Genomic DNA, 14,050 nt, shown 5'->3' with positions numbered 1-14,050 from the left:
CCCGAGGCCCCTGATGGCCCGGGCCCCCGGGGGCGGGAAGCGGCGGGGGAGCGGAGCAGGGAAGGGAGGGAACCGGCCTCCCCTCCCCGCGGCCCGGCCCTACCTGCGGCGCGACGCCGGTGAGGGACGCTCACCACCCGCGGCCCCGGCGCCTGCAAGCCCCACCCCCGCCCCGCTCCCTGCGCGCCCATTGGTTGCAGAGGGTGATGCCCAGTGACAGGCAGTACCCGCGGCCAGTCGGAAGGCAGGTCGCCCCGCCGGCTCCTTCCCTCCCTCAGAGCGGAGGGGACGGGGTGGCGAGCGGGCAGCAGCCGGCGGCGACCGGCCCCGAGGCCCCGGGGGTGCCCGCGTGGGATCGCTGTTGCCAGGCGGTGTTAGGCGGACCTGGCCTGGGGCAGCTCCCACCTGGCTCCCCCTTCGTTCGGGCAGGCCAGGCCCCCCGTCCTGGGGCTGAGCCCCGAGAGAGCCCCGTTCTCCCGCAGAGCAGCCGCCCTGCTCCCCTCAGCGGGCCTTGCGCCGTTCACACCAAAGGTGTTGCTCTGAGCATCGAAGGGGAAAACACAGTGGTGCCGTTGGCTATGTTTTTTGGCTGGCGTATGGTTATAAATGATAGTCGCGGTCCTCTAGGCTCAAAGACCGCAGGTCTGCAATCAATCTCTTGTACTAGAAACCAACGACTCATTTTTGCTCCATCATTGTGCCAAGAAGAATATTGTGCCTTTCCAAAGCCACGTGGTCGTGTGTTTGTCCAAAGGGATAATTTCTGAGATCTGGCTCTAGAAGTATCTCGGTTTTGCCCCATTTTCTGTGGCCGCACCCTTAACTTCAGGCGTGGAAATAACCTTGGCCGTGGCCGTGGCCTTGGCCCTGGCCCTGCTCTGTGGCAGCTCCCTGGGAAGCTCCGCTCTGCAGCTGGGGGGGGCGAACTGCTTCTCCGCTCACTCGGCATTTTGCTGATTTACGTGGGCAATATGTGGTGTCTGATAAAATCGGGATCTAATTCTCTTTCAGGTAAAAAGCTTCCATTGATGGAAGGGAAAGAAAAAAAAAAGAGACCCAAACCTTTGGTTGAACTTCTTGGAACCTTGCGGCTGGCGGCTGGAGCGGGCGTTTCCAGTCCTGACAGAGTTTGCACCTTTGATGAAAATAAAAATGAGAAGACTAAGGTGAGATATATTCAGCCAGAAATATGTGTAAATCGGAGAGGAATGTCTGTCTGGCATAGATACTTTTAACTTTTTAGAAAGGAGTAAATTGATTGAGGCTGCTTGTTTTAGGGTTTGTAGAATGTATAGACTGTGGAGGCTGCCAGCCTTTAAAATGTCCCACACTGGTATTTAAAAGCCAGGTAGATGTGGTGCTTGGGGACATGGTTTAGTGGTGGGCTTGGCAGTGCTGGGTTAATGGTTGGACTGGATGATCTTGAAGGTCTTTTCCAACCTAACGATTCTATGATTCTGTGCACCCAAGTATGGGAATTACTGATGTAAAAGCCTTTTCTCACCCCATTGCTGTAATGTGACCCTGCCACGGCTGCATCTCCCCCCCCACTCAGCTGGAGTCTGTTACGGGACCGTGGCCTATGTCAGCTGGATTGATCCAAGGAAATATTCCATGAGAACAATCCTGGGTATTAGATGCACAAGGGACTTCTAATTCCTTCCTCCTACTCCAGCGTTGCTGAGCGGAAGAAGCTCTTTGGTGCTAACTCGCTGCTCTCACTTCAGAGCAGAACCTTAGGCCTGCCTGCGGGACACTGCCAATGCTGTGAAATGACTGAGTTTTTACAGGTTTAAAAGCCAGATGACCACGGGGATTTTATGCTACCAACTTTCACAGCACGATTGGCGAGGAGGTATTATCTTCTCTGACGCGCCTGTTGTCACAACAATCTGTTTTTCTGTCTTCTTTCACAGCCCAAAGGTACATATCGCTGCTTCTTGTGGGGCTGGAGTAAGCTGGATAGACACCTGGAGGAAGCAGCCTGAAGTGGCGACAAGACACTGAGAATCCCCTTGGAGTAAGTAAAGGAGTGGCCCAGGCAGCTGAGACACTGAATGCAGGGATCAGGTTTTTTAGGTGAGGGCCTCAAAGACAGACCCACCAAATACAAGATGAGCTTGAAAGTTGTATTTCAGTTTCAAGTCCCTTTTTCAAGAGACTGGTTTCCGATTCCTTGGAAGGGAGGCTTAGCTGCGTGTGCATTTCCTTCATAGTGATGGAGGGTGTTAACAATGAGTTAAATGCATAATAAGTTTTAATCTTTAAGCTATTATGTTAAGAACAATGTAGAATATAAATTACATGGGTTGTGTGCTTGCAGGTGTTCAACATCAATCATTTATATTAAATTCATGCAAGACTGCTCATTTGTCCCTGTACAGCCCCAACCCAGAGGCAGGCTAAAATCTGCCTACCTAAATAGAAATTAGAGAATAAGTAAAAAGGATTGAAATGTAGATAATTATTCACCTTTAAGTACATAGGGATAAGAATTAGAAATAACTTAGGTATACGTGGAAATCGAGACGAAGTGAAGAAACCGTGAGGATCAAATAAGAAATTTGGCCGAGATGACCTTTGTGACAAGCCAACCTGAAAGAAGGAAAACAAGAAGAAAAGAGAAGAAGTGGGACTTTGAAACAGGAACAAATCGAGACGTTCTAAATGCCCTGAACACCCTGGAAATTTCTGACTGTTCAGAACAGACACACATGTGATCTATATGAGATAACGGTAAAAGACAAGGTATATAAGCACGGAGTGAAATAGTTTGAATCACCACTCTCTGCGGAGGTGGTCCATCGATATATCATTGCCTGAAAATAAAGCAAACCTAGAGTTACCCATTCTCCACTGAATATTTTGGTGACAGAGGGATATCTCGCACACACCACCTCCAGGAGACCATTTTCTGTTTCCTTTCTTACTGGCTTTCCCCCTGCCCAGCAGCCTTTTTGTCCGTCCCAGGTAACTTGGACGTAGTGGGCTCAGTTGTCTTCTGGATGTCATCCCTGTTGCTGTGTTTAAAGCCCAGCAGCAGTGGAAAAAGAGAGAATTTGGTTGGAGGGAGCAGGATTTGCTGCTTTATTTCTCCCTACCTGTTGCTCAGCTTTGTCCTCATTCGTAAGTGCACCACTATGCAGATCCAACAGATGTGGTCACGTTTCCTGAATTTCTCGGTGTGCTAAATGCAGGTCCCTTCAAAAATCTACCTCCAGTAGTGGGTCCTGAGAGATCTTCTGAGTAATTTGGGTTGATGGTAGCTACTGAAACCAGCCTGCAGAGGTCTGTGACTCCCCCAGTGGTCTGGCAAGAAGCTTCATCGTACTTTGGAGACCGCAAGATTAGCAATGACTTTTTGGGGCTGTTCATTCCCAATTTCTGCCTTTCGCTTTGTTGGCAGCAGACAGGTAAGAGAGGTGCCTCAGAGGAGCTTTCCATAGGCAGTGTCCTGGGAACAGAGGCCAAACACAGTTCATCTGGCATGGAGGGAGAGGGAATTGGAAATCAGCATAGGAAACAAAGAAACACAAATACATAAAAGAGGGGAAATGCATCACGCGTTGCTGTTAACACTGCGCTCTCCCCTTACCGATGTAATTAGTCCTTACTGGTATTCACGGTGTCAGCCTTTGAAGGACAGGTGGCATTTTTGTTAACGTGACCAGCGGCTAAGGACACACAAGAACAGCTTGTCCTTGGCCTTTCTGGAAACGGGTGTTAGCGACTACACTGTAAATCTTCTTCCTGCACAACGATGGGGTCACATCGGCAGCCAGATATTTAAAGGGCAATTTATTTTAAATTGTAAACAAACAGCTTGACTTGTAAATATCCTGGAGATACATCCTACCAATATAAAAGGCATCCTGTAATTCAGGGGGAAGACACTTCATTCTTCACCTGCAACAAAACGATCTGGTCTTTGTGTTAAGCATGAAATGAAATTTGCTCGCAAAATGCTTTCAGAATTGTAAACTGACAAGAGGGGATGCAAGGGTGCTTGGGCATTGGGCCAACCTCCTTGAGCTCTCTTCCTTGCGCAGGATGGTTGGTTAGACCAAGGAATAGCAAGTCTTCTCTCTTTTGCTGTCGGCTCCCTTACGACTCCAAGGAAGTGGCTTCTGGTGATGTGCCTTAGTTTCCCCAATCCTATGGTACACAGGGTTTCTGTGAGGGTGACTGAAGAACTTGTGAGGGTCGTAAGAACTGCTTGTGAGGGTGCATTAAGATCTCAATGTGAAAGACCTCACAACCTTAAGAAGACGTGTAGAAGCCTTACAGAGATTTCTGAGCGTATGTTAATGAACAGGCATTGTCAGTCACAGGCAGGAGCAGCTGGTGTGTGGGGGGGTTGACAGAAGATGTGGCTTTCCCAGCATGCTGGACTCTGATAACCCAGGAGATACAGTGTCAGTACGTCTCCTTTGGTCACGCGCAGACAGGCTGGCATTGTGAAGGACCCTCTGTCAACCATGACCTCCCATGGTATGAACAGAGTAGAGAACAACCATTAATGTAACAGCCATGGAAGGGTAAATCTGGACCATGGAATTTGGTGTTGAGTCTCACGGCTCACAGCTGTGCAGCAATTGCTCACTCACACCTTGAAGTGCGATGGTGAGGAGACTCTTCACGTTGGCGGCGGGGTGTCTCTGGGGTGGCGAGGGGCCACCAAAGGGCTTGACTGATGCTTCTCCACCTTCGTTGCATTTAACCATTTCGTAGGCTGCTTCTGCCCCTAGACTGGAAACCATTTCCAGTCTAAATACTCACAGTTTACAAACAGGACAGCTGAGAAGAAAGGCCTTGTCCAAGTTCACCCAAGCCTCTTGCAGCCTAGAAGAGGGAGCTGCTACACCCCAGGGCAGTGCTCTGGCCACTGGTCTGCACTGCTTCCCTCTGCTTGAGTTCGGTGTGCTTTCCCAAGTAAAGAACAGAGGCCGCCTTAGAGGGAAAAGGGAATTCCCTGTGACCAGAAGTATTTTTCAAGAGCTGATGCTGTGTCCTGGAGCCTGGGAGCGTGTGTGGTGGTGCAGCCCTGCTGTGAACCACATAGGAGCTTGAGAAGTGTCCTCGTCTGCTGGAGCTGCCGTCTAAGGGAGTAGGGGAATGCGCTGTTATGGAGTTGGGGCAGATAGAGACCTTGCAGAGCCAGACACATAACTGGTTTTTCATCTTCTATGACACCAGTGTAGAGCACTGTCTACAGAGGTAGCGCTTACAGCACATTAGGGTGTATAGATGTCCGTGAAGCATCACAGAATCATAGAATCGTTAAGGTTGGAAAGGACCCCTGAGATCATTGAGTCCGACTGTTAACCCGGCACTTCCAAGGCCACCTCTAAACCCTGTCCCTAAGCACCACATCCACACGTTTTTTGAACACTTCCAGGGACTGTGATTGCACCACTGCCCTGGGCAGCCTGGGCCAGGGCCTGACCACTCTCGCCATGAAGAAATTTTTCCTAATACGCAACCCAAACCTGCCCTGGCGCAGCTTGAGGCCGTTCCCTCTCGTCCCATCACTTGTTCCTGAGGAGCAGAGACCGACCCCCCCGGCTCCAGCCTCCTTTCAGGCCGTTGCAGAGAGCGATGAGGGCTCCCCTCAGCCTCCTCTTCTCCAGGCTGAGCACCCCCTGCTCCCCCAGCCGCTCCTCCCCAGCCTTGGGCTCCAGCCCCTGCCCCAGCCTCGCTGCCCTGCTCTGGCCACGCTCCAGCCCCTCCATGGCCTTCGGGGGGTGAGGGGCCCAGCGCTGAGCACAGCATTCGAGGGGCGGCCTCACCAGTGATACCCTTCCTGCTATCCTCCCACTAATGTGTGTGTGATGTGGGGGAAGAGGGGAAGGAGTAAAATCAGGCTGGGTATGATAGACCGTGTTTGGGAGACTGAGCAGCTGCAGCCGCTGGTGCAGTCCCCTGCTGTTTGGTTGCTTTGCACCCATCTCTGCACTGCATGGGCTTCCCTGTAAGTCTGCTCCTGACTTGGCAGAGAAACGCTGAAGTTGGCACTCTTTTCTGTGACACCTGGATCAGCCAAAAATAAGTTTCTCCAAGATTTTTGATGGAATGGCATGAAACACTGGAACATTTAGGCCTAAGTGTATTATTGGCATCAGGCCTGCTGTTGCTTGGTTTTCCCTTCTAAGGTCCTGCTCCTGCTGGGCTGCAGTCATCCCAGCCCACCTCATGCTGTGATCCACTCCTGTAAACTTCGTCAGCTAAGAGCTGTTGAGCTGGGCTGGTCGTCAGGGATCCCTCCTTCTGGTTCAGACTGGGAGAAACTACTTTTCACGTGAGACCAAGGAAATCTTTCCTGCCAGAGGTCACTGCTTTGGGGGCGGTTTAAAGCCAAGTCCCCGTGGTTTGGAAGGGTTGCTTGGTGCTGTTCTGGGAGCAGCAGTATTGGACCAGGTGTTTCAGTCCTCTTCCAACTTACACAGTTGGGATTTTGTTTCCCTAAAAATTCCCAAGTCTGAATATGGGATTCATCTTCTTCTGACCTGCCATGCTGAGCTGCTGCTAAACAGCTGCTCTGTTTTGGAAAGGGTGAAGGGATTTCTGTGGAGAGCCCTGGGCAGGATGAATTGCCAGTGTGTGAAAGGGCTGGTGGGACTGGGAGGGGGCTGTGGTTATAGGATCCCGTCTGTGTTTGGCTCCCTTGGAGCAGGGTGCTCTCCAGAAATGTGAGGAGCAACTTGGAGAAATGATTCAGCTGCATTTGGAGGAGGTAATTTTCAGTGTAAGTAAAGTGTATGCTCAGTTTCTCTGGCAAAGAAGAGAATGCAAAAATGTCAATAAGTGGGCAAGTTCCGTCAGTACAACCCAAACGCTGTGCCTCCTCAGCTCTGCCGTTGTCGTGGTTTAACCCCAGCTGGCAGCTAAGCCCCACCCAGCCGCTCCCTCACTCCCCCCGCAGCGGGACGGGAGAGAGAATTGGAAGAGTAAAAGTGAGAAAACTCGTGGGCTGAGATAAAGACAGTTTAATAGGTAAAGCAAAAGCCACGTGCGCAAGCAAAGCAAAACAAGGAATGCATTCCCTCCTTCCCATCGCAGGCAGGTGCTCAGCCATCCCCAGGAAAGCAGGGCTCCATCACGCATAACAGTGACTTGGGAAGAGAAACGCTCCGAACGTCCCCCTTCCTTCTTCCCCCAGCTTATATACTGGGCATGACGCCATACGGTGTGGGATATCCCTTTGGTCAGCTGGGGTCAGCTGTCCCAGCCGTGTCCCCTCCCAGCTCCTTGTGCCCCCCAGCCCGCTCGCTGGTGGGGTGGGGCGAGGAGCAGAAAAGGCCTTGACTCTGTGTCAGCACTGCTCAGCAGGAACAAAACATCTCTGGGTTGTCAACACTGTTGTCAGCACAAATCCAAAACACAGCCCCACGCCAGCTGCTATGAAGAAAATTAACTCTATCCCAGCCAAAACCAGCAGAACCATCAGCTTTTAATGCGGGAGTCCTCAGATGGGCCATCCCTATGTATCCATCAATGCGGATGGGAGTTTTGCCTCTCACTTCAGGGCTGAGCTTCAAGGAGGAGAGCAATAAAGGCTCCAGCTACAGTAGCTTGTCATCTTCTGTGTGGACCAGCACTGGGAAGACTGTCCCCTTGGAAAAGGGACAGGGAGTGACCATAAGCCTTTTATTTCTATATAACTTGGAGGAATTAAAACATAAGTTAGAAAAGCAAGCACTGACGTGCAGGTGGGAAGCTCCTGAAGTCTCCCCATATTACAGTGGTCACTTTAGTACAAGTGTGTAAGTACACCTAGACGGCATCGCATCGTAGCACCTAGCCAAATAGCCTGCTTCTCTCTTGGTGTGATAGCGATGCGTCGGGCAGGGTACGAGAGCCGTGCCGGTGTACAAGGATTCATGCCGCGGTTTGGAACGCAGTTCCATCTGTCTGTGCCTTAGGAGCTTCCTAAACCACACACCATGGGCTCATTTTAGTATTTAACAGCTACTTGATGAATTTTCCTCAGACGACAGGAGTGTAGGCCTAATCCACTGTTGTCTCTGCGGCTTTTGTTATCGGCTGTAGTGGAGTACATATACTTATGATCAAATATAGTGACATATTACAGCCACATGTTGTCATCGGCAGTCACCCCAGCTGTGCTGAAATTAACCCAAACTGTTGTGTGTCCAGCTGGGGGACTCCAACCCATGAGGGATTGCCTGTGGTGTGGGATTTCCCTGTACGTGATCTTTTCGGGTCAGACTTGCTCCCCAGAAGGCAGTGACACTTTTGTTAGAAAATATTCCATCCTGTCTAAATTAATCTTTTTGTTGCTAATCTTGGAGGTAATAAGATAGCGGGGTGGCAGGCAGTGCTCTCATCACACATGTAGCTTGTAGTAAAAATAGACTTTAAAAAATAATTTCTTGGGCCCTTTTAAAATGATCCTGGACCTTTGTCAAGAGAACTCCATGCTTTTCCTCCCCCAGCATTCCTCTCGCCTTGGAATCCTGCTTCCCTTACGCCTTTTCGGTTAGCCTTGCCTGCTGCCGTGGGTATTATTTCTCATATTATGTTTCACCTTCCCCCTCTCCGTGTCCCACTGCAGCCACTGAACAGGACAATCCCTCGTCCCAGGCTCAGCAGGACAGGAGGGGATAATGTTGCTGACAGAAGACTATACGAGGCAATTAACAGCTTTTACCAGCAAGCAGACACTGATTGGAAAGCAGGTTATTCCGTACTTCTCAAAGGGCCATTCCCTACTTGTCAAGGAGCCTTCTGCTTGGAAGGGAAGATAGAAGAGGGCCTGGGCACAGAAGCAGGTCTGCGCTACTGCTGTGCTGGCTTTCTGCTTGGTCAGGATGTTTTCAAGAGTAGATTCCAAGTGGTATTTTTTGACGTTTTGTGCAAACACGTCACCACCGAATGCTCCCACATCACTGAGATCTGCGCTGGATCGTTCTGGGCTTCTGGCTCTGTGTAAGAAATGGTCCCATGAGCGGCAGGAGTGAGCAAAAAATCACGTTTCCCTCCATTGCTCTTTTGGGCTCCATGACAAAGGGGTGTGTAATGCAGAGCAAGATTCAGCCTCTGGCTGTAGGAGTGAAGAACATCTGTGGAGGGAGGTACTTGCCCTTTCTATGGAAACATGGGTGATCTGCGCTGCTGGGACTTGCAAACCACTGAAAGCAGCCTCTGTGCAGAGAGAGGGGAATGGGGGCTGCTCTGCCAGAAGGTGTTTGGTGCAACACTGGAAGATACTGGTAGGTTACTGGAAGGTGCTGGTGGGTAGGTGGTGGTATCCTGCTTCAGAACGCACTGGCAGTGATGGAAAGGCTGACACCAAGGTCAGTGAGCGCTGCGCTGGGCATCCCAATCATCTGAACCTTGCCGTCAACTCAGCGTAGTCTGCTGCAGGGATGCGGGGTCTGTGCTGGAGCCTTGCTGCAGGCGTTGAAGACCTGTGCTCCGGAGGTGCCAGGAGAGCTGGAGAAGTGCCCAGAGCCAGTCTGCTCTGGAGGGAGCTCTGGATTAATGGGTGATCCACCAGACTGCCCCAGCCTTGCAGGGTCAGGTCCCTACTGCCTCGTGCTGTTTACTTACCGCTAACTCCCTCCAAAGGTATGCCTTAGCCTAACAGATAGCTATTGGGCGGCAGCGTACATCCCCTGTTTCTCTCCCTGTTGGCCCTATTTATAGATTTCAAATGTTGGCAGGTAGGGGAAGCGAGACATCTGAAGTATGAGGGACTGTCACCGAGAAGGCAGGGATATTTATTGGAGTTGTTGAAACTTCTTGTCATTGCACAGCGCTAGGAACTCTGCACATGTGTTGTGGGTCGTCATTTCCAGGGCATTGGTGGGCTTGTTATTCAGGACAGAGCAAACAAAACATTGTTAGAGTGGGAAGAGGGATTTCTACCTGAATAAATTATACCCAGTTATCACCACCTGGATGGCAGTCACATTTCTCCTGAGGGCTAAGATAACATCTCTCCCTTTACATTTCAACAGTCTGATCTGCCAGAGCTGTATCGTTTGTCTTTTCTATGCACACAGTGCAAGCTGAGGGAAAGCCCGCTCAGCAGCATGGCAGATGGGCTGAAATCTCTTCCTGGTGATTTAAAGCCAGTGGGGAGCGTCTCCGTTATTGCCTCCATTACTTCTTTTGTCTTACCTACAGAAAGCTACTGTGGTGAAGTGCAGTTGCTCAGCAGGAACCTTTGCTGCTTGCTGTTCAGTGTCTGGTTCCTCCAGGCTCTTGGAGGAGGGCCCTCGGTGTGCTGCGAGACCTCCTTAGATCTCTGTAGGTCTTCTACCTCAAATGCAACAGAAATAGGGAAAATTCTCCTGAAAACCGATCTTGGTGCAATGGACAGATTTCACAGTCCCTTGCCAGTCTTGAATACTCTTTCCCTTGGGGAAAGAGTATTGGGGAATACTCTTGACTGGTAATACAGGGATGGCCAGATAGTCCATAGGAGTGGTGGCCAGGTCTGCAGGGTGTCCCAGTGGCAGGGATTACCATTGCGTTCACAATAACCAGCTCGTACTGGTGGAGAGAGCTGTGATCCTGTAAAACCACTGCCATTTTTTCTGCTTGCTCCCATGACAGAGCTCTAGCCTGCCAAAAATAGCTTAGCAGATACAGCTCTAGCAAAGTTCAGGCTTGGACTAGAGACTTCCGAAGTCCCTTGCCTTCCGTGATTCTGTGTTTTATGACACAGACATGATTTGAGGCATTGCACAGGGACCAGTGACCAGCGTAACACCACTCTGTAAATGTTTTTTCCAGAAGGGAGAGGCTTCTACCACAATTTAGAGAGCCAGGGCTGGAGCAACAAAGCAGCTGGAAAAGAAAGGGACTTCATTTCATTGTTTCTTCTTCTCCTTTGACAAATATTTCAGTGCAGATGCTGAGTACATTTTAATTCACATTAATTTGCTTATATGTGCTATTTCTTCCAAAGTCAGTCCCTTTTTGGTGGTTCTTAGGTCTCTCCACAGGGCTGAAGAGCTACATTTTGTGTGTGTACAGTCCTGTTCTGGGGCAGAGAAATGAATTTATTTACCCTTCTCAAAGGACTGGTGAAATACCTTGGTGCTGGTCACTTGTCTGAACGTGACCAGGAGCTGGAAGGAGCCAGCTGGCAGGACATTAATGGCAGCACTAGTTTGTACTCTGAAGAGGCCAGAGAAACATGGCACCAGATCAAACCAGGGATCCGTGTCCTCCGGGATCTCGCCTCTCCCAGTACCTAGAGTTGTGGCCATCGTTCTGCATGCTCCTGGAGGAGAGGCTGCCCTGACCTCCAAGCTCTTCTCTTCTCTTGGGCCAGTCCTGCAGGGCAGTAGTCCCCACTCACCCATTAGTCCCAGCCCCTTGGAGATCCTGTTCAGGTGCCACCCAAACAGGCCGCCAAAAGCTGCAGGTGCACGTATGAAGATGGCGGGCAGTGCCAAGGAGCGCTGCGGCAGGGAAGGGGGGCTCATGCTTCCCCTGAGACCTTTTTTTCTGTGCGTGATAAAACTGAAGGCTCAAATGGGCTCTCAGACGTGACTGGACAGTGGATGGCTGCAGTAGGAGCCATCTTCATGAAAGTTAATTGCGCCTATGTGATCCCGAGTGTTGAAGGGACACCGTACGCCTAGCATTTTATCCTGAATTGGTCTCTTGCAGAGGAACATTTCACTTATCAGAAAATCAGACCCTCTTCTTTGTGTGCTAGCACTGGCGCTGGCAGCTGAGCCTGCCAAGACAGCAGATGCAGAAACAGTGCTTAGTGCTTCAGCCAGGCTTAGCTTTCCCTCTCCAGATGTGAGGCCGTAACAGCGGTGATGGGCAGACAGAGGGAAAGGGCCACGAGGAAGCAGAGAGGAGAGCTGGTGTGTGCCCTTTCTCCGCAGCCTTCTCCCACTGCAAAGGTGTTTATCCTAATGACAAGTGCTGTGGTCCTTTCATAACTGCTGCATTAGCAGAGGATCAAGTAGCACTTAATGGGAGCAGTCTCCCTCATGAAGTATGATTGAAAAGGTCACCAAGGTGGAAGGGAAAATATTTGCAGCAGGCTGACATAAGCCTTGGCTTCTGATTGACAACAGGTGTATATTTTATGGGCTGCCCTCTCCATCCAGCATTTTTGCTGCCCTCTCCTCCTTCCCTGTATTGGCTCAATGTTTTGCAGCGGCGCCATGGAGCATCTGCTGAGCTCAGTGGGTGGCAGACAGGGGGAATGCAGCCTGGCCACAGAATTCAGGGAAAAGGTGATTTGAGGCCAAGTGTTGGCTCCTGAATTGGCGAAGCAAGGGAGTCAGGCGAGGTGTAAACAAAGCTTTCTTGTGAAACTGTTCCAAGCTGAATTGGTAGGTTGACCATGGCTGGGCTCTTCACTTTAATGGCACAACAAATAGCTTTATTCCTCAAGGCTACTGGTTTTGCTGTGTTTTGTCTCTCCCTTCTGCTGGCCCTACGGTAGGTTTGCTGAAATGAGGTTGCTGGATCTCAGCCAACCAACGTTTTGAACACCCCCAGTTTGTCCAAGCCAGCGGAAATCTTACTACTGCCACTGGCAAGCCGGTGCCTGAAGTTATGGACACATATTGATTGCTTTGCATGTCTTCTCACCCTACTCTCTTGCTGCTTTTGGTGCCCCATCTGTCTTATATGGTTTCATTTGGGAGAATGCAGGCTATTCAATCCAGGCCACATTGCTGATGACAAGCTAATTAAAGATCTAGCAAGAGAGGAGTAGCCTAATGAGGGAGAAGTAGGAGGAAGGGCAGTTTGCCAGGACTGTGCGGTGACACTCTCGCTCAGTGGAGCTAATTGTGTGTTGTAATTGATGGTTCAAGGGAGCTATTCACCACACAGACCGTAGGGCAGAGTAACAGAGACCTCTTCTGATGGTGTGTTCTGAAAGGTTGTGATGGGATCACAGCTTCCCAGGTCCAGTTCTTCCTCTATGGTGCCAGGTAAATAGCTTTAACGTCGAGTTGTGCTGTCTTACGCTGCTGTAATAGGTGATCTGGAAAGTATGCTACGGCCGTGTCAATGGAGACAAAAAGCCTAGAGCAGGAATGACACCTTCTCAGGACTACTAGTGGTCATGCTGAAGGTCATGTGCTACCCAGCAGCCCTGATCACGAGCTAGTTCACCTTCCTGCAGCGTGCGGCGCACAGAGAACAACGGTCAGCGTGAAAGGGAGGTGGCTTCTGGCAGTGGCTGGAGTAGACGCTCTGCTGGATCATTTCATTAGGAACGTGCGTGCTGGGAACTCACGGGGTAACGTGGGGTTGGCCCAGCCCGTACTCTCAGGGAGTCAGTGGCAAATGGCCAAGTTACAGCAGCGTGCTGGCCACAGAGCTGCATAGCAGGACACCGGTCTCAGTGCCCTACCCTGTATCTGCTTCTCCCACTTCATCCAAATTAGTCAATGCAAGGCACGTCTTCACCTCGGGGGGATGCTGGAGTGTGCGGAAAAGCTGATTTATGAGTATGAAAAGACTTTTATTTGGTTTTGCTTCCTGGCTACTGTTTCCATGCTGAATTTCCTTTCTGAAGGAAAGCACTGAGAGTCCTTTGATTCACAACCAGATTAGTCACTGCATCTCCCCAAACCCGGAGAAATGAATCAGAGAGCCTCCGGATGCTCTCTGTAGCTCTGAAAGGGCCTGCGGACTGGAGAGTGGCTGTGTCGGGTCTTGTGTGTTTTGTCCTAAAGTCTGGAGAAAGATTTTTCCAGTAGTTGCTTCAGAAATGCTCATTTCTCATGTTAAACAAATCATGCAATAGCTCTGTGTCTCCCACCTCCTCAGGAAACGGTCTGGGGACTCACGTCCAGCAAAATGGTCTTAACCAAAAGGCACAGTACTGTTGTTATAGTAGCAGTTGTGTTTGGCACAGGCCTCTGCCAGGGAGATCTATTTGCAGAGCGAGCTCCTGTCCTTGAAGCCAAGTGCCCAGGGGTGTCAGTAGGTGCACACAGCCACGTTCACACTGTCCTCCCTGCAGCTGCGACCTCTCCCTCCTCACAGCTTCTAAAATTCCTCTCACCAGCGGGGTTATTTCCTTATTATCGAC

At 50.6% G+C, this 14,050-nt stretch overlaps 1 protein-coding gene across 1 annotated transcript in view; it reads left to right on the top strand.

Annotated features, from left to right (window-relative positions):
* Window positions 1-104: 104 nt before the first annotated feature.
* IGFN1 (immunoglobulin like and fibronectin type III domain containing 1) overlaps window positions 105-14,050 on the top strand; it is a 65,988-nt gene continuing 52,042 nt past the window's right edge. The window contains exons 1-3 of the mRNA XM_087762285.1: window positions 105-642; window positions 1,012-1,166; window positions 1,917-2,020. The gene's annotated coding sequence lies outside the window, so the exon portion shown is untranslated. The remainder of the gene's footprint in view (window positions 643-1,011; window positions 1,167-1,916; window positions 2,021-14,050) is intronic.

This window comes from Nipponia nippon, unplaced genomic scaffold, assembly GCF_047370975.1.
Source record: "Nipponia nippon isolate SJK-2023a ecotype South Korea unplaced genomic scaffold, ASM4737097v1 scaffold_25, whole genome shotgun sequence".
In the NCBI taxonomy this organism is placed as follows: Eukaryota; Metazoa; Chordata; class Aves; order Pelecaniformes; family Threskiornithidae; genus Nipponia; species Nipponia nippon.
This window is presented reverse-complemented; position numbering and strand designations above follow the sequence as displayed.